Source organism: Balaenoptera physalus (assembly GCF_965194825.1).
Source record: "Balaenoptera physalus genome assembly, chromosome: 9".
NCBI lineage: Eukaryota > Metazoa > Chordata > Mammalia > Artiodactyla > Balaenopteridae > Balaenoptera > Balaenoptera physalus.
In genome coordinates this window covers 60511565-60532788 of record NC_138888.1, presented here as the reverse complement: position 1 = coordinate 60532788, position 21224 = coordinate 60511565, and the positions used below count along the sequence as shown (strand labels likewise).

At 37.0% G+C, this 21224-nt stretch overlaps 1 protein-coding gene across 5 annotated transcripts in view; it reads left to right on the top strand.

Annotated features, from left to right (window-relative positions):
* The window catches only part of LOC309667153 (uncharacterized protein), a 727466-nt gene that overhangs the window by 366701 nt on the left and 339541 nt on the right, over nucleotides 1–21224 (top strand). For 4 of the 5 annotated variants that reach the window (XR_014267557.1, XR_014267558.1, XR_014267559.1 and 1 more), the window contains one exon: nucleotides 6244–21224. This exon is cut by the window's right edge. The exons of the other annotated variant lie outside the window; for it this stretch is intronic. The gene's annotated coding sequence lies outside the window, so the exon portion shown is untranslated. The remainder of the gene's footprint in view (nucleotides 1–6243) is intronic. 5 annotated transcript variants of the gene reach the window in all.

The following is a 21224-nucleotide window of genomic DNA, read 5'->3' as shown; positions in this document are numbered from 1 at the left end:
ATAAATGCAGAAGCAAAGATAGTAGTGGGAAATTGTTATTTTTGATCCTTAATGAAATAATGGTGGTAGGTCTTGCTGGCCAATGAAAGCTAAATTCATTAGGTGAAAAATTAATTGGGGACTTGTTGATGGTTAAAAACCCCTGAACCCACTGCCCAATCTTGTCATCACTAAAAATGGGAAATCTAGATATTATGTGACTCATAATAGGATGTGATAGAATGCACACAGTATCACTTATTTTTTTCCTTTCCCTTCAAATTAAACTTGAATTTATTCAGGTCTCTAAATCTCACCACAACTTTTTTGGAGTTAAGAGAAGTAAAGAAGTTAGAGAAGTATTTATTAACTTTTTTTTCATTATATCCCCACTAAGGAGAGCTTTAGGGCATTTTTTTCCTAATTGTCCCACCTGTAAAATGTTAATACTCTCCATATACTGTACATCTGCCTTTGCACTGTGGCCCCTTGGACATCTCCCCTGTGGGCATATATCACCCCCACTGAGAACACTTGAGTTAGAGGAACAAGTTAAATGAGATCACAAGAAAGTAATCAATCAAATATTTAACGTGAAACAGTTTTTTTTTCCCCAAGAAATCAATAAAATTAAAACCAAAGGGGGAAGGGCACTAATAAAAAATGACAAGACTTAAGAAACATAACATTGAAAGCAATGTACGGTTGTATAAAACCTAGCATTTTAAATAGCATTTTATAGTCACAATTTGAACAAATCAACTGTGAACAGATTTCTGTGACAATTAGGGAAATTTGAATATGAACTGGGTATTAGATATTAAGAAATTATTGTCATTTTTGTGAGATGGGACCATGATGTGATAGATTAGAAGAAATGTGTCCTTATTGGTAGAGATACATACTGGAGTGTTTATAGGTAAAATGATAGGATGTCTGAGATTTCCTTTAATGAACTCCAGAAAAAGAAGTAGGGTGGAGTAGAAATGAAACAAAATTGGAAATATATTGATAATGCTTTGAAACTAGGATGATGAGTAAATGAGGGTTCATTAAGATCTTCTATTCTTGTGTGTATATTGGAAAATTTCCATTAAAAATGTTTTTAAAAATGCAGCATTTAAGCATATTATATTTTATTATATAATCCAATAAGAATGAGTTGCTTAAGCTATGGGAGAATTATGCCAGCAAGAAAAATTTGGTCTACCTGATTAAAAAGCAAATAAACAAAAAAAAACCTTTCCACATAGTGCAGAAATAAAATGTATAAAAATCACACATCTTGGCCACAATATTCATAGGACTAGTAGAATTCTGTAGGCAAAAGTATGTTTGCTTGTTTTGTTTTGTTTTTTTTCATTCATGGTCAAATGGACAAGTCCAAGTGGTGCTCGTTTTACTATTTTTGGATTCCCAAAGAGTGGCATGTCATAACTATGACTGTGTAGCCTCCTTCCTCTATGTCAGTTTTCTCTTTGTTTTAAATGTGTTTTTGGTGGGGAAAAATGTCAAACTGAAAAAATGGAAATTGTGATGTGTCCAAAGTTTGGCTGAAAAGTGCTGTGGCCTCAGGTCAAAATAGCTAGCCAAATGTGGCTTTCCCTTTACTATTGATAAACTAGTTGGCAGTGAAAATATTCTACTCATTTCAAACATATTGGTCTATGTATTGGATGCCAACAAAAAAGAATTTGAATATTCTTATGATAAAATTAAATAATAGTGTTGCTAATATGTATAATAGGCATAAGTTGTTGATTCAATAAAAATTCTCAAGAGAATTGATGTTCGGCATGATAAGGTTTCTCAGTAGAATTAATATTTGGCATGGGTCAGTGTAGTTTAATGCCCAGTCTTTGTTCCAAAGTTAAAACAAGAATGCTGCATTTTTTTTCCTTTTGCATTCAATAACTTTTTTTTTTGTCATTTTTCTTTCAGAGGAACAGGGAAATGCAAGATATAGAACAGTTTATAGTATGCTATATTTTGTGTAAGAAAGTGGAAGACAAGGTAAAAAAGAGGATAAAAGGGGTAGAGACAGAAGCCAACATCTGTGAATGTACCTTGTCACATAGCTTTGATTTTGAAACTGTGGAGAACGCTATGTTTTCTGAGTCTTTAGTGGGACAATTTCCATCACACCAGGCTCCGCAGGATAAGCTGGCCCCACTCACCCCTCAGGGATCAGGGGCACAGTTTAGAGTTTGAACTCTAAGGGAGATATTCTTACAATATAAGGGAAGCCCTAAGTCTTGGTCAGGATGCTATAACAAAAATAGCATAGACTGGGTGGCTTAAATAACAGAAACTTATTTCTCACAGTTCTAGAGACTGAGAAGTCCAATATCATGGTGCCAGCATGGTAGCATTCTGGTGAGAGCTCTCTTCCTGGTTTGCAGATGGCTGTCTTCTTGTTATATCCTCACATGGCAGAAAGAGAGGAAGCAAGCTCTCTCTTTTCTTTTCTTATAAAGGCACTAATCCCATCATGAGGGCTTCACCCTCATGACCTAATTACTGCCAAAGGCTCTATCTCCAAATATCACCACATTGGGGATTAGATAGTCAATGTATGAATTCTGGGGGCACACAAACATTCAGTCCTTAGGACCCTACAAGTTAAGTTCCACAGGACTTAGAAGAAACACTCAAAATCAAGATGGCCACGAAGGAGAAAAGTAGATATTGTTAGTTTATTCAACATAGAAAGGCTTTTACCACTAAAAAACAAAACGAAACCAAAAAACCCCAAACCCACATGTGTGTTTCTGGGGCTCTGGGAAGATATGCAAACCTGGGTGTTTGATGAAGTAGGTTCAGGCTGGTTTTGAGAGTCCTGCATAAGCAAGCTCTTTCCACAGAGATTACTTAAAGGCTTAGTGGAACTCAGCGAAAACCTTCGCTTCAGTGATGAGGCACAAGCTTTTGCAGTGGCTCATCTCTTTGGCAGGTCAATCAAAATGCCTATCATATTTCTCTGAGTAAGGAGAGAATGATAGAATCTCAGAATTGCAAGGAAACTTAAAGATTATCTATTATAAGGACTTCTGAGGCCAGAACTAGGTGCTACCTAAGTTCATTTATTCATTCATCCATCCATTCATTCAATAACTCATTCATTTATTCAATCAACAAATCTATGATGAAGACCTAGAGATGGAACTCCTAATGCTTTTCTGTTCTTGTAATCTGACTGGACTCTCCTGCTGAGAAGAGAAAATTAGTGCTCTTGGCCACCTCAAGCTGATTTGAATCAATAGTCTCTTTTATGACAACTTAGGGCGTAAAGAGTGACCATAAAAGGCAAGTGGCCCACTCTACACTTATTAGAATGACCTGAATCGAGAACACCGACAATACCAAATGCTATAGAGGATGATAAAAGGAGCTCTCATGCATTGCTAGTGGGTACAGCCACTTTGGAAGACAGTTTGGCGGTTTCTTGCAAAACTAAGCATATCCTTACCATACAATCCAGCAATCTCCCTCCTTGCTATTTACCCAAAAGAGCTAAAAACTTATATCCACACAAAAGCCTGCATACAAATGTTTACAGCAGTCTTAGTCTAACTGCCTAAACTTGGAATCAACCAAGATGCCCTTCAGTAGGTGAATGGATAAATAAATTGTGATACTTCCAGACAATGGAATATTGTTCAGCACTAAATAGTGAGCTATCAAACCATGAAAAGATTTGGAGGTACCTTAAATGCATATTACTAAGTGAAAGAAGCCTCTGAAAATCAAGCCACATACTATGTGATTTTAACTATCTGACATTCTGGAAAAGGCAAAACTATGGAGACAGTAAAAAGATCAGTGGTTGTTAGGGGTAGAGGTAGGGGTGAGGTGAATAGGTGGAGCACAGAGGATTTTTAGGGAAGTTACACTGCTCTGTATCATGTTATAATGAGGGATACATGTCATTATACATTTGTCCAAATCCATAGAATATACAACACCAAGAGTGAACTCTAACATAAACTATGGACCTTGGTGATAGTGAAATGTCAATGTAGGCTTATTGATTGAACAAATGCACACTCTGATGGGGGACGTTGATGATGGGGGAAGCTGTGCATGTGTAGGAACAGGGAGGATATGGGAAATCTCTGTGCCTTCTGTTCAGTTTTGCTGTGAACTGAAGACTGCTCTAAAAAATAAAGTCTACTAAAAAAAAAAAAAAAAAAAAAGCAAGTGGCCTCTTTCATGCTGGTATGCCTAGAGTTCCTTGGCTACCACTGGCACAGGGAGGTCATATTGTCAAGAGAAGTAAAGAAAACTAATGTTAATTGATGTTCAGGGAGTGGGGCAGTCCAAGAAAGCAGAGCATCAGAGAACACTGGCTGCTGGAACAGGCAGAGATTCAAACCGTTATATTTATTGAGCAGTCACCTTTGAGCAGGTCCCTGAGGGTGGAGGTGATGGCAGGAGGGGGAGTGCTTTAGAAGCAGTGATCTTTGTCAGAATAGGCCTAGGAAGCAGAGTCATTGTGCAGGGCTAGAAAAGATGGATATTTAGGCATATTCTGTTGAATGTCATTAACTCCAAGGAGAAAGAATGAATTGTGAAAACAACCAGGCAGGCAAAACAAGTTGCTTATAAAGGAAGAAAAGTCATACCTACACTAAGCCTGCTCATAGCATTAGATGAAAAAAGACAATAGAGTAATATCTTCAGAGTTTAAGGTATAAAAGTTTGTATACAAATGCTCTATATCCAGTGAAGTTGTCATTCATGTATGAAGGTGATAGAAATATATTGTCAATGAAATGACATGCTATTCATTTGGGTGGGGAGTAATTATGAGTATAGAGAATCAGAATACTATAAATAATAAAAATATCAATTTTATAAATATGTATCAAATTTTCTGTCACACAGGCACTACACCCAGCCATTCTCCTTAGAGGTCTTCCTACCTCCCTGTCATGTACAGTCATATATTGCTAGAACAGAGCCAAAGTCCCAAACTTTCCCCCTCTTTGTTTTTAGTTAGAGGAGGTCCCTCCCTTTCTAAGTCTTTTTCAGGGTAAGGTTGCCAGTTTAGCAACAACAAAAATTATAAGATGCTCAGGTATACTTGAATTTCAGATAAATAACACATAATTTTAAATTTAAGTATATACCATGCTATATTTGGGATGTACTAAAAATTATTTGTTGTTTATTTGATATTCAAATTTAACTGAGTTTCCTGTATTTTATCTGGACAACCTATTTCAATAGAAGTCTCTCTCTCTCTGTTCCAACCCTACTGTCTCTCCAGGATCCTTAGCAAAACTGACTTAAGCTTAGGCGTTAAAAGTGAACTAGGGAGGAAATAGTTGGCAGGCAAATTCTGCTTTCACTGAACCCTGAAGCAGTAAGCACAGAGCTCTGTTTCGTGGCTAATGGGGGAAGGAAAAAGGGGAAAACCCCAGGTGAAAACTTGAATTAATAGCTCAAAAGAGATATTTTCTCATAACCTTGACTTTCTTATTGTGGGAAATGTCTAGGTAAGAAACATAATGCTTGGGGAGAGAAAGTCCTCCAAATTTTGTCCTTCAATGAATACCAAGGCTTTTTAATAACAGGTAATGGTGGCACATAACTTGAATAAAATATTTTTTTGCCAATTATGAAGTAAATTATTCACAGTCTCTGTGTTTGGTGCTGACTTGATCCATGTTTCTCACTTCTTATCACCAGCTTTCAGTGAGAAATAAACCAGATGCTCTTTTAAAAACATATTCCTAAAAATCTATGATTTTAAAAAGGCAATAGATTTTTCTTTTTTGGAATAGCACTGGAAGGAAATGGAGTTTATTTTTTAAAGAGGCAAATAAGTGAGAGAATTTCAGATTGATTTTCACTAATGACTATTGCCAGCAGAGTGTAGTCGGAGACCTTGGAGGGATTCCGCAGCCATTGCTTAAAATGTCACTGCCACAATAACACGCCGAGTCCCTGATCTGTCTTGTGAATGCAGATGTTGTTCATGAGGGATTTTAGAGTTTAGTATGTCATTTTCACATAACAAATAATCCAAAGCACTTGTCTCTGTCTCCTTCCAGTAGGCAAATAACATATCTTTCACAAGTAAGCACAAAGCAGTTATTACCTGACTCCCTGATTTGTTTCAGCTACCAAGTTTCTCCCATGTGGTAAGACTGTCTTTGAGTCAGCAAGTGACTTCAGGTGTGTATGTCTTTTAAACTTAACATGCCCAATGTGGAGATGTTGAACTTTCCTTTATCCAGGATTCTGTTCTTTCCCCAGACTCACTCGTCAGCAATAATTGAGACCACTCTACCAAGTTGCTTAAATCAGGTAATCTGAGAGTCATTCTTGATTCTTCTCTTTGCCACACCTCTCACATCCAATCCTTGAATAAGTCCTATCAATTCTGTCTCCAAAATATATCTTTGATCATCTCTGCTGCCGTATTTCACACCTGGACTACAATAACTGCCTAAGAGGGCTCTCTGCTTTCATTCTTGTTCCTCTATTATCCATTTTCCATACAGTAGCCAGAATGAGAGTTTTAGAAATGTGAATCAGATTGTGTTATCTCCTTGCATAAAACCTTTCTAGGGCTTCCCTTGTTTTTAGACTAAAGCCCAAACTCCTGCAAATCCTGTCTCATCTGACATCTGAGTACCTCTCCAGCTTGATCTCATGCACACTATTCCCCAGTCACATTAGTCTTCTTTCTTATCTTCAAATATAGCAAGGCCTCTTCTACATCAGAAACTTTGCACTCGCCACTTTCTCTGCCTAGAACGTGTCCCAGCGTTTTCGCTGATTGCTTCTCCTCTAAGAGGCATTCCAGACCAGCTGTATTAAATTTGGTCCCCACTTTATACTCCCTTTTGGTAACCGCCCCCCATCACATTTTTTGTTTCCCTTATAGCCCTCAGTAACAATCTGTAATCTACCTGTTAAATTTTTTCTCTGTCTTATTCATCACTGTATTCCCAACATAGTGTGTATCACAAAATATGTGATGAGTAAATATTTACCAAAATTATAAACTCCTTAATGCTTAGTGTATTGTCCTGCAAACTATGAACCCACAGGACTGGCAGCACAGTGATGGAAATGATATCAACAAGGTCATCCACATCCAGGAGAATAGGTTTCCCAACCTGATTCCGCTAGATGTGATATTACTAAATGTGGGGCTCCAAGAAATATGGGGATATATGTATACGTATAGCTGATTCACTTTGTTATAAAGCAGAAACTAACACACCATTGTAAAGCAATTATACTCCAATAAAGATGTTAATAAATAAATAAATAAATAAATAAAGAGTAGTGAAAACCAAAAAAAAAAAAAAACTAAACTAAATTAGTAGATACATTCTTATGAAAAATTAAAAAAAAAAAACCCTAGAATTTATAGTTATTTTTTCTTTGGGTCCATGGCTAAGCAACCTTTTGTTTTCTGTCAAGAGAAAGAGCTGGCAGCTGTCAACATAATCAGCATATTCAACATATCAGCAGAGTTGCATAGTAAAGTTCTCCAAAGACCTTACCTATGACTGGAACTGCAGTTCTCATTTTGGATTTAGCAGCAATCTGAATTGTATCTCATAAACTTCTTGATTCCTAGAGGCATTTTTATAGGGTGTTTTGGCCACAAACTTAAACAATTTTGTAGATTTATGTGTAGTAAGCTTCTAATTGGAGTATTGATGTTTAAATCTCTATAACTATTTATTTTAGATGCAATGAAGCATTATCATAAATAATTGAAACTCAGATAACAATGTCTAATTACAAAGAACATCTTATGATCTGAGATAATTTTTATTGCATTTACCATCCACTAGCCCACAAAATATAGCAGTTCCAGTTAGCTACTGTCCTACAGAATAAAAGATTAAAATAAAATGAAAGTCTACAAGTGCTTTTGATTTCAGTTATACCTACAGATTATTTTTTAATTTGTACATATTTAATAAGTAAAAATCATAAATAATATATGTATAGTATTTTCTATGGTAGCTTTTCTTTCTCATCCATCCACGCTTTTAATAAACACTTGCCGAGCCACTGTCATGTCCCAGGCCCTAGACTAGATGTGGGAGTCCCAACAGTAAATAGGGTAGATGGTATCTGTTTCCTCTTGGAGTTTACATTCTAGTATGGCAGATACATAGTGCTACATGACCTTATGCAATTTGTTTCATCTATGAGGTGGGAGGCTATAGTATATAGTGTGGGGAAAAGGTAAGATTGTAAGTGAAGACTTCTTGGAAGAAATGGGACCTATTGAGGCAGAGTGTGGGAGAAATGATTCCAGGTAGAGGGAAGAGCCTGTACAGAGGCTCAGAGGCAAAAGAGAGCATGGCTAGAGGAAGGTGCAGAGATATATTCAGAGGGTCCAGATGATACAGGGTCTTATGAGTCTAATTAAAGAATCTGGACTTATTATAAAGACAATGGGATTAAATTGGGAATAATGTGATCAGATTTATGTTTTAGAAGGTCTTCTTTGGATGCATTGTGGAAACTGGACGAGAGGGAGAGAAGACACTAGGTGAGGAAATTGCCAAAAATAAAACCACTTTTTAGTCAAAATATAATGGGGTAAATTAAAATTAAAAATAAAATGCAATGACAACTCCAGACAGATGGTAAGGTTCACAGAGCCAAACTTGGATTAAAATGCATAAAATATATAAAATGTGATCTAATCAAATGCAAGATATATGCTAAATTCATGTTCTACTGAAATTTAAGCTTCTCAAAGAAGGAAATAGAAAAGTAGAGCAAGTGAAGCCACATTAGCACAATTACTTAGTGCCATCCCATGTAGCCATATGAAGTACATTTTCCTTTAATAGGAAAACTCAAATGGTCACTGCTGCAGAGCCCCCAAGCCCAGGAATGTAATGGCATATGTGTCTGTGGCATTTCTCAACCAACACCTTTGCAGTGTTAACTCCTTATCCCACCTGATATATAAAACCCATTATAATCCTAGTGTTCTATAGAGAATCCAGGGTAAAGTTATTTGATCTCAGACAATTATTTAAGGGTGATATATAATGAGATGCTTTTTGTTCTTTTTCTGAAAAATGTCACCGATCATGCACAACTTCACCTTGAACACCAATGACATGGTGTTTAGATGTCCTGGTTTAAAATATAGATAATTTATTATTTCCTTAAAAATTTTACAACTGCATACCCTAGCAATGTTAAAAGACAGCCGTTTTGACTTGTTCCTCTTACCACTTTACGCAACTGTCTCTAAAGAAAGGAGAAATACTTCAAATACACCTTCAAACCTGCAGATAGGGCAAGCTTCTAACAGTATGAATTGAAATAAATTGTTAAGTGCACGTTCAGTTCCAGATTTTGAAGCAAAAATAACTTTGAACATTTTGGGGCTAGAATTAACAAATATTATAGAATTTCCTTCCCACATTTGAAATTTTAATTTCATAGTATTTTCAGTCCTCTGGGCTGAAACGAGGACCAGATAATATTTTAGCAAAAAAAGGTGTTTTGTTTTCACGCTTTCATCATGCAAAAATAACCCAACTAATTTAGTTCTAACTTTCAAAAAATATTCAGTTTCATAGAGAAATCAACTATGTAGTTCTCAGGCCAAAACGAATATTTATCAGAAAACTCTGAAGCAAAGATTTTTATAAAAATATACTCTTCCATAAAGTTTTATTTTCAGTCATTTTTGACATGATGTAAATGAATTACTGTATTATTGCCTACTAGTTGTCTCATCCTTGATCTGCCAGGATTTTGTAAGACTTTTTTGTATAAATTTTGATCATTTTAAATAAAAAACCTGGGGCCAAGCTTGAATATTGTAATGTTACAATAATTATGAAAATAGTAGCAGTTGACATAGATGTGGTGATCCCAAAATGCCAGAGACTGGGCTAAACGCTATATACACATCATCTCTTAATTGTGCCACAATCTTAGGAGGGAAGTATGATTGTTATCCCCAATTTATAGGTAAAGAAACTAATTCTAAAATGGATTAAATAATTTGCACTGAACTACTGTGTTAGTGTGTGATGGAGCCAAGATTTCCCTACACCCTGCCTTTTTGACTCCAGGCTCACTCAAAAGTGGTACCACCTTCAGAAACAGCCTCTGGCATAGCCCTAGTCAAAGCAGTCAGAGTGAGCAGGAAGAACAAGGATAATGAGACACTATCATGTATTATAGTAGGTACAGAAGAAAAAGTGAAAACTCAAACCCTCTGGTAAGTTACATAGCAATTGGATTTATCCATTGTGTTAAGTCTATGTGGATTAAATCAACAGACGTAAAAACCAAATTAAAATCATTTATGGTGTTTTAATACTGGCAAAATATATCAGCTTAATAATAGCAATATGTCATCTTAGTTGTTAGGATACTTCGGCCAGAATCTCAAGCCATCAGTGGCCATTCTAAAGTCTTTGGATCAGCACAGAAAATATGTCTTATCTGGTTTCCCTTAAGGTTTTCACTCAACTAGCTATTCTGAGCACTGCCTCTAAGAGGATACTGGCATTGTTTTAGTGCTAGAATGAAGGGCATTCAGGCGAGCAGTAAGTGGATCCTGACCTTAAGGAACTTATATCTTATACATAGAATCAGGTGAAGAAAACAGGTAAGGGAATTACAAAGTATAGATTGTCAATAATAAAATTATGTATAAAGCCCAATGGGATGTGAAGCAGGGAACAATGGCCTATAAGGCACCCATGATATGCTCCAGGCTGAGCTCTGACTTTACCTCTTTCCACTCTTCCCCTTGCTCACTTCTCTCCTACCACATCGGGATGATGTATCCTTTTCTTGAAAACTCTGAGCTTAGCAGCTTTATATCTGTTCTTATCTCTGCCTGGACACTCTTGGGCCAGCAGGGTGCTTGGCGAGCTTCTTCTCATCTTTCAGGACTCAACTCTAACACCACCTGCTCAGGAAGGCCTTCCATGACCCTTCTTCCTAAAGTGGTGGTCCTCTTTCATCACTCTTGGTCAGAGAACCTCACTTATTTATTTTGCAGTACTTAAAACAATCTGATAATATAACGTGATAATAAGTTATATTTTGTACCTTTGAGTATGAGGTAACTGTGAGAGTGATTAGGTGTCCATACCATGGATGAATGATTAGGTTTGAGGCATCAAAGACTTGATGATCAGGTTTCATGTCCAAACAAAGTTGGAAACTTTGGCTACTGTTGGGCGCACTCCTGCACACAGGCCCTAGAAGTCAGTCCCAATTCTAGATTCAGACGAGAATTGGAAGGCAGCTGAGAGGTCTATTGTCACCAGGTTCTATCTCAGTAGGTTTGGCTTGAGTACCAGAACCTGCTTTCCCAAAGTTTCCCGAAGACTCTTCCACTGGGTAGCTTCCGAGTACAGTTCTCTCTGACAACATCCCTGTAGAATCATTATCTAGACACTCCTCCAACATTTCTAATGATCAATAACTCAGGATTTCAAAAGCATGTATTGACTTTAGAGACATAAAATCTTGATGTTCTTCCAAAATTTAACTGAAATTAGCCCTCCCATGAACTTGGAACCCTCTCATTCTACTCATAAATGTAAGCCTATACCTCAACACTTCTCTAAGTCTTTTGTTTCACACTATTTCACATATTTAAAGACGTCAAACACCTTCCTCACCACACCTTCTATTCTTTGGGCTAAATATCTTCACTTCCTTCTATTTTTCTTCCATTTAAGTAACAAATATTTGAGTTACTACTACCTGGCAGATACTGGGATTGGAACTAAAATAACGTTTCCATTCCTTCCATAATCCTAGAATTTTGCACTATGCTGCATCAGCAATTTGTCTTTTGCACACTTTAAGACTTTATTGTCCTTTAATGTGGACAGTACACATCAAATAATGTTCTCTGTTAGCTCATTTGTTGAACAGTACGTTACCATGTATTCTAGCATTTCCTAAACCTGTCATTCTCATATCTTCCTCACAATTTTGCTATATTTAGATACTACCAGTACAACTTGATGATTTTCTTTAAATTTTCTTCCTTTTGTACCTAAAATTTTTTTAAAAGAAGTTTTTATGTCATTGCCATCAATAAAACACCACTATCACTTTTTATAAATGGAAAGAAATTATAAAATAAATACAGTGAAAATGTTACTACAGTTCAAAATCAAAATTAACTATATGTGTCAATAAATATAATTGATGTTTTAAATGCCTACTTTAAGAAAAAAGGTCCTCAATGAAAAGAATGGCGCTATTTTTACTAATCACTAACTTTATAATGAAGAGAGGCACTACGTAAATGAAGAAATATATTTGGTTTTGACATTAATTATCTTCTTGAATTTTTATTCATATATATCCCTAGACCAACAAGTGATGAAAACATTAGCTGTATTGTAATTAAATGGTTAATGACAGTAGGGAGCGCTTTGATCAGTGGGAAGGATCTGCAAAGCAAAAACTTGGTCATCATTTCCTAGTCATTGAACTTAGCCTTCACTCTTGCTCCAGGAGACAAAAACATAAGAAACCTGTGAAATGAAAACAGCCCCCAAGGATGGCAGGCTGGACACATGCATTATGTGCTCTACTGCTCCCTCCATTCCCCAGAAAAGCCCTAGTATAACCTCAGCAAGGGAGTGGAGGAGGAAGGCGCTCATGGAAACAAAGAAACTGGGAAAGAAGAGAGCAGCAACAACTGACAGTAAATGGAAAGTTTTTAACTGATTTAACAGATCTGAAAAGATGAATCCTTACCTTGCAATGGAAGGAGCCAAGAAGCAATCTGACTTACACTGCCCTGAAAAATTCTCAGAAGGCTCAGTAACTGGGTGATAGCAAATATTTCTGAAAGCATGGATGATGGTGGGGCTAAAAACTTAAAGAATGGTTAAAAGATTATTTAGGAAGCAATCAGAACCCCACGATACCCTCCTTACCAGCTGGCAAATGACTGGAAGTTTATTCTCTGGAAAGAATAAAACTGAGGTCACTGGACTCAAGGGAGCTAAGCACAGTTGAGGTCAGGAGTACCACACTGAAACTGGGGGTGTTGGTGAAAGCTTTCATCGTGAATACAGAATCTCCAACCTTATTTCCCACCCAAGTCCTGAAATGCTAGCACCCATGATTATGCCATCCAAGCAGGAGGCTGGAAGGAATTTTTCTGAAGAATCTGACTTTATTAACCAGCCCACAAGAAAAGGGCTAAAGCTGCTGACATCTGAGTTTTTATCCCCAAACCCCAAAATGGCTCAAAAAAAATCACTTTGACAATGCCTACCTCCATATACAGAGGTTCTACCTGGCTTTTTATTTGGCCACTCAGATATCAGTAGATATTTGAGAAAAGTCTCTAATGGGAAAGGGAGATCAAAGAAAACAATCCAAATAAAGCAGTCAGTGCTATGAGCACCACATAATAGGAAATAGTGATGTGGTCACTATTAAACTCTCTGGTTTTCATTTAATAATCAGTAAACATCGATTAAGCCCCTACTGTTGGGGTTTGTGAACAAATGTGAGATGAACTGAATCAGACAGAAGGAGATCATGATGTGAATTATTTTCCTGAAGAAGTTAGATTGGAGCACACGTCTTGAGGGTCTAGCTGAAGGGGCTTGCTGACACTTTGCTAGCTACCACTCACAGAACCCCCAGTCCAGACACCGGGGAGACCAGACGGAGGAAACTTTTCCTCTGCAGAGCAGGCACAATGCGCTGACCCAGGAGGGTCAACTGATCTGAGGCAGAAGCAAAGAAAGCAAATCTCCAGTAATTACAAGATTTTCTTTGAATAGTTTTACCCAGTGAGGGGAGGGGGACATACCAATGGCTGTCACCCACCAATCTAGTAGCACTTTCTTCTTCCAGAGACAAGTGAGTGAAGGTGGGAGTGGAAACCAGCAGTGCTGCTCCAGTGGAGGTCCCTCCACATGGAAACACGAGGAAGGGGGAATAAGTGTTCCCTTATAACGCCTGCTGTATTCTAGGCTCTTTTGCCTGTGAACTGAAACCAGACCTATTCTTTTCCATGCTGTCATTACTCAATTTACATTTATTTCAACTCATCTTTAACCTAATTACTTTTGGACAACTTTTTCAAAGTTTTCACATATTTTCAAAATGTGATGATAACCAACTTACCTACCAATTTTTGATCTACAAATTTGAGATCTTGTCCTTTCTACATATGTATCCAAATAAATAGCTACTCTAAGATACAGCTAAGGATAAGACCCTATCCCTCCATGGTATCAATGGTATATCACATGATTTTGGGGGGTATGGTCATTTGACCAGTTTATAAATCTACTTACCAGTTCAGTTCAAATTTCTTATCACCAAGATAAGTCTAATCCTCTTATCACGAAGGAAATATTGAGACTTTGATCAGATTTCATTCTAAAATTCACATATTTGATGTCCACTGCAAATTCTTCATTCATTTATGTTGTTTTCTTTTTTTTTCCAAAAAGAAAAGGGTAAAAGATGAAAAAAATGGATTTGTTTAGAATGATTTCTTCTAGGTGAATCCTTTCAAGATAGTAATGAGCGTCACTTTATTTTCCCAATGCTAAGCTAATAACCTTTTTTAAAACTTTTACAGAATTTTATCGGTGACAGGTCATACTCATTTCCCTGAAGTTTCCAGATTTTTTTTTTCTTTTCCTTTTTTTTTTTGGAAATCAGAAAAAGCTTTCCCATTTCTGGTTTTCCAGCAAGGTTTTGTCAAAGGTTATCAGTTGAGGCTCTGCAGTCATGCCTGTAACTTACTTTGGTTTTGTAGCATGAAATTCACCTAGCCTAGAGATTTGGATTCATTTAAAGAATCTCAGTACTTCCCTACTGTCTTCTCACATTTACCTCTTCATCATTTTTAGCCTTTCCGGTTTGCAAGTCATTCTCCTTGAAGAAAAAGACAAAAGTAAAATACTTGTGTAGTTTTCCTTTCTCTGTGTCAGCTGTCAAGTCAATCTCTTTCCTCAGTAATAGAATGATATAATATCTGTGTAGAGTCTGAAAAATCCTTTTTGCTCAGCATTTGTCTAAAAAAAAAAAACACTCCTAGAAGAAGAGAAAGAAGAGGTAGCAGACTTTTTTTGTATCCTGAATGTATCCATTGATTTGCTTCTTGCCCACTGAGTCATTTATGGGAGAGTGATTAAGCACCCATCTGCTTCGTGTCAGATATTATACTGAATATGGATGATAGAAAAGTAGAGACTATATCACTCCTGCTTAAAAGACTTTATGTTTTAGTCACTGGATGTACGTTGGGGTCAGAGCAGGAAGGCAGATCAGAAAAGTAAACCAACAAAGAGAATAGGGAGATTACGTATTCTAACTGGGTGCCGAAGGAAGGACACTTGGCCGAAGCTAGTGCTTGGAGCGGGGAGGCTGTGCAGAAGAATCAGGCAAAGCTTCCATTAGGAGTCAGCTTTTGAGCTGAATCTTAAAAGGTGAGTAGGAAATAGCTTTCTGGATAAGAGGAGGAGGGTCAGAGTAGGTAGAGGAGACCATGAATGGTTAGAGAAGGCATGTCCACTTAAAAATCTCCAAGTGCTGACATCTGATGAAGTTAAGAGGTGATGAGGTGTGTTCTTTCTTACTGATGCTTTCTTTAAAAGTACAATTTTCAGGTAGCTAGTTTAGATTTTCTCAAGTGTTCTTTATCTCGCTTCCTTGCATGCCTGTCGAGAGCTTGTGTGTAAGAAGTGATTTAAAACTTCGTGCTGATCTTGCCTTGTTCACAGCAAATATGTAACTCTTTCTGAAAGCAATGTCTTTCTTCAAAGGCTTTGCACAGCAAACATCTTCCATCCTGAGGTGCCCTCGTTTCAGGTATTTTGTTAACTCTTATACTAATATATTTGTCCCACTGTTTATAGAACAGAGGGCATTATATGAGAGAACATTGGAATTACTGAAATCCTGGATTTTAAATAACTCACAGAGTAGAGGAAAATAAATCATGAAAAACAGAGTCCATAGTATAACCAATAGAGTACCACTATAATTATTTATTCATAATATTTCTTGTGGTCTAAAAAGTGTCTTTTGTTTGTACCATATTATCATTCATAGAAAATGATCTCCGCAGACAGATGATAGAAATGTTCTTCTCTGTTTTCTTCATAAAATTTAGATGATGCTTCCCAATTAAACTGTCATCAGGCTAGCAGCCTTCCCCAAATTCCTATTAGAGGACATAAGAAGACATTGAAACACAAACACACACACACACATACACGCACACACACACACGCACCAGATAGGAAGCCTCTTTATGCACTACCCACTTTCTTTTCACAATCATATCATCCCTATCTCACTTCAAAAATGTTAGTCTTCACCAAAAAAAAAAATTAAAATTAAAATAAAATAACCCAAACTGGCATTGTTATTCTGACTGAAGTGGTCAGGGTACCACTTCACCCAAGGTACTGTCTCACTTGCATTCAGAGACAACAGTTCCTGGGTAACAACTCTCCAGGAAGAGGGTGAGTCACAGTCTTTGACCTTATGGTAGCTGTGGAAAGAGCTGTCCAGGCCACTCCAGCCCATGAGTGTAAAATGACATCACATTAATTTTTATGCCCACATTACATTGGCTTGAAGCTCTTTCTTTTAATTGTCAAATGTCAAAACAATTCCTCCGTCAGAAATTATCCCACCAGAATTATTCCGTAATTATTTCTTGAACCCCCAGAGAGGGTATATATCATATGTATTCACAAATAAGTTCTGTCAAATTCCATTCCTAAGGGCATCTGCCATGCTCCTCTTTTCTGCTCCAACTGTGCCCAGTTGAGGTCCTCCACGTTCAAGTCCATCTAGAGAAACCTCACCGTGGTCCTGTTGATGTGGCAGTCGTAAGACACCTATGTTTAAGCAAAGATCTCCGTGTTCTCAAACCCTCCAGAGAATTACTAGACTTTATATGGAAATGAGAAGAAATACCCCTCTGTTAATGTCTCAGCCATATTTAATTAGTTGGTCTTCTAAGCAACTCCGGTTGTCACCTGACTATTATAAGATTATTTCTTTCAGCATCTATGCTCTGCTCTGCTCTTTTTCTCATACAAGTAACTTTCAACCTGCCCTACACACAAGAAAACACTCTCCTGCCCCCACCTCCCACATTGCCCATTTCCATAGGAACAAGCAACAAGCAACAGTTCTGACAAGGTCTATTCTAGTTTATGCTCTACAAAGAAACATTTCCTCACACTTCTATCCAACTTCCACCCCAACATGCCCGAATCAAACATATAATACCACACACACACACACACACACACACACACACACACACTCCCCCCCAACATACAAATGGCCACAGCTACATTACCAACCAGAATACTTCATATTATCAATAGTGAATTTTTAATTTTCCTCAAGAATATTGGTGGGTATGTGACAGATAGTATTACCCAAAAAGGGGTCACAACTATATCTGTCCTCCCACATGCTCTTCTTACAATGTGATTTTACCACTCCTCCCATTCAGAGGCACGGGCTAGGTTCCCTCTCCTTGCATGGGTGGATTTGTGTCTATAGCAGAAGTGACACTGTGTGGTTTTCAAGGGTACACTGTAAAAGATGGTACTATTTCCACCTGATTTTCTTGGGATGCTTGCTCCCAAGACCCAGCCAGTATATTGTGAGAAAGCCCAAGCAGCCCATGTAGAGAAGCACCAGGGTCCTGGTCCACATCCTGGCTGATTTCCCAGCACCGATCTCTCTGACAAGTTGAAAGTGGATCTCCCAACCCCGGGTTGATCTACCCTCAACACCCCAATGCAACAGAGATAATCTGTACCTGCTGACTTTGTAATAGTTGAGTTCAAAATTACACATTTTTGAGCAAATTAAATGACTGTGGTTGTTTGAAGCCATGGTGTTTGGGGGTAGTGTGTTATGCAGCAATAGATAGCTGAAATATAGTTGGGTACTGGAAGTGGGGCGCTCCTATAACAGAAGTCCTAAAATACGTGGCATTGCCTTTGGGATCAGACAGCAACTATAAGCTGCAAAAGTCTCAAGGACAGTTAGTGAAAGCTCACAGGGCTTCGAAGAGAGTATTAGCAGAAGCCTAATGAGACTAGAGGAGGCTATCAATTAGACCCTAAAGATCAATGAAAAAGTGTTATTGGACACTGGAGGGAAGAGGACCCTTCTTATGTAGCACCAGAAAGTTTGACAAAACTTGCTTGAGTTAATGTGGACAATAAGAAATGTCTAATGAACTCGATGAGCTAGTTAAGAAGATTTCCAGAAAAAGTATTGAAGGTACCACCTGACTTTTTCTAGCTGCCTAGACTAAAATGAGAGATCAGAGATGAGCTAAGAACTGATCTGTTTACAGGCAAAATTTGAGGAAATATAAATGATCCAGGACTTATGGGGGTCCCAAAATAAAACTGTTTCTCATTCCCATCTCTCCTGAAGGCAAACCATTCTCAAATTAAGAAACTAATCCTGGCCAAAGATCAAATCAAGGATGGTAATATCATTTATTAAGACCTTGGAAAGACTTAAGGTGATGCCTCAGAGTTGCCCCTTACCATCATATTGAAATTGTTCTCCACCTGTTGGTCTCTCATTCAAGGCAGTCAAGTCCAGTCACATACCTGAATACAGACAGCCCTTCCTGAATACATACCACATGTTCTCCTCTGGGAAAATTCTATACCATCTCACGTCTTTCAATGAGATAAGCATCAAGTCTTACAGAGGCTCAATAGATACTTCTGGATACTAATGATGATGACTTAGCTTGTGGTCATCTTGAACGGTGCCTGCCAAGCCCTGTTCAATTTGTAGATTTGGGAGCTATTTTTTTTTTTAAGTTTAAGATTGTTTATTATGCAGCAAGTAGATAAATGAAAAAAGGTATTAGCTTTATATTAAGGTTATTTAGGTACTTTCTGACGATTTCCCTAAAAGAGCAATTCTCATGGGAGTGGATAATACTAATGATAATAAAAGTACTTAAAATTTATCGAGCTACCTAGTTCAGCATTATTTAAATGTTCAATATTAAGGAAATAGGTAAATTGTATTTTAACCGCTTGCTTGACTATTTCGAAATTTTTTGAAGTGCAGAAATAACTTAAAAAGCACTCGTTTGTAAAGTGTGTGAAAAAAGACATCACAATATTATTTTCACACGTGACTATAGCTAGGAGAAAATAAGTATACCAAAAAGATAAAAAGAGTGAAACCACAAAACAAATACCATGCAAGGCTAAAATAGTGGAAAGGCATTCAAGCAATTCCCCCAAATGATGTGACTATAGATGGTTTTGTTAATCTTTCTTCTATTTCTCAGTAATTTCCAAAATTTCTAAAATATTTATTATTATATTCATAATAGAAACACACAGTATGCTAGATTTTATAAAAACTAAATTATTTGATGAAACCTCAGCACAAAGCATAATTGTGGCTTTCTGGCTGTTAGTTGTCATTTTAGGATTTCAGGGCAAATAAAACATAACATAGTTATTTTCCTTTCTTGAAAGGATTTTTAAAATATGACTAGATAAAACTGGTTTCTTCCTTTTGTTTTATTTTCCTACTATTCCTTGAACAAAATTTTGAAATTTCGTACTAAATACATCTTATTCATCTTTCTACATGTATAACTAATTAGCACATGCCACAAAATGGCCTTTCCATAAATATTGCTCCCTGATTCTATGGATCCTTTCTGATGACACCTCAGCTTTCTCACAGTACCTTCCTGTGTCCTATAGTATTTGGGGAGATAGATGCAATTTTTTTCTCTTAAAGAGCTATGCTTCACAGATGGTTTTGACTACCTTGTCTGTGTAGATAAATCCCCAGTCTCTGCCTTCATCGCTGTCTCCTCTGCCAGTCTTGCCTTTCTCAGTGTTTTGCTAATACCTTCACAGGGCATGCTTATGCACTGAAGACTTCATTATTTCTCAAAATTTCATGCTGATTTTTTCATCTCTATAATATGCAAAAGTTTTCCTCTCTTATTCATATTTGCTATTAAGTCATAACCAGACTACTCCAAAATTATTTATCTGCTTTTTCCAACTTATCACTAAGTTTTCTTCATTTCCCTCTTTTCCTGCTGTCCTGGGAGTAAAAATGAGAAAATGTTTTGTTTGGAGCAAATGAACAGCTCAAATACTCACCTCGTGCATGGAGCAGACTTTCAGTCAAACCTAATTCTTTTCACCCTTCTCTTCCAAATCCATTGCTCTTGTTATGCCAGACAAGCACACATTTCTTTCCTTCTATTCTCTTCATTGTGGTCGGACTAAATCCCCAGGGTCACAAACATCTTTCTCATCTATCCGTTTGCCACCATAACTCTTCATCATAAATCCCCACTGTCACTAATACAGATGATTGATCTGAAGCTGTAAATTCTCCAGTAGCCAACCCTATTGACTCACCTGATACTCCATGATCAGGCAAGCAAACTTGCTTTCATCAACAAACAGAAAGAAAATTATTTCAAAATCAGGGGGAAAAAAGTTATCTGGGAGAATGAGTGATCTGGAGTTGTCAATAAGAAAAACTAACATTTAAAAAATCATTGAATTTATCTATTGACAATTTTGTTTTGATTTTGTGTGTTTGTGTGTGCCTGTGTTTGCTTACTTTTTCTGCTTGGGAAGAAAAGGGAGATGTAGCCATAGTAAGAAAAATAGACCCATGTGAGCAAATCTGAAAATATAAGTTTGCTTGCTTATTGCAGATGCGTGTACTATGTGATTCCCTGTTTATAAACAAAATGGATGGTTAGGTAAATGAAGCACTTAAAAGTATATGCTACACTTTTAAGTATGTGAAATACTTGAGTATATATAGAATAGAAACTACACAAAATAGAATATGCAGAGTAATGCAATAAGTTTGCAAATAAATATGGAACATGTAAAACCTTGCTCAGATAATCAGGGGCAGACAAAGTAAAACAAAAATCAATTGCCATTTTTTATATTGGGTTATCAAAAATTTTTAATTATATTACAAATGTAGACAAGGAGGCCATGAAATTATCACCCTTCATTCTTGGTTGGAGGCATTATCGATTGGTACAACATTTTGGAAAGCAGTTTGGCAATATCTGCTAAGAGTAACAAAATGTTTGCAACCTTTGAGCCAATAACTGCATTTATGGAAATTATTTTGGAAAAGTAATCCAAAAATAGAAAAAATATGCATTTTTATGACAGTAAAAAAAGACAAGAGCTAATATTACT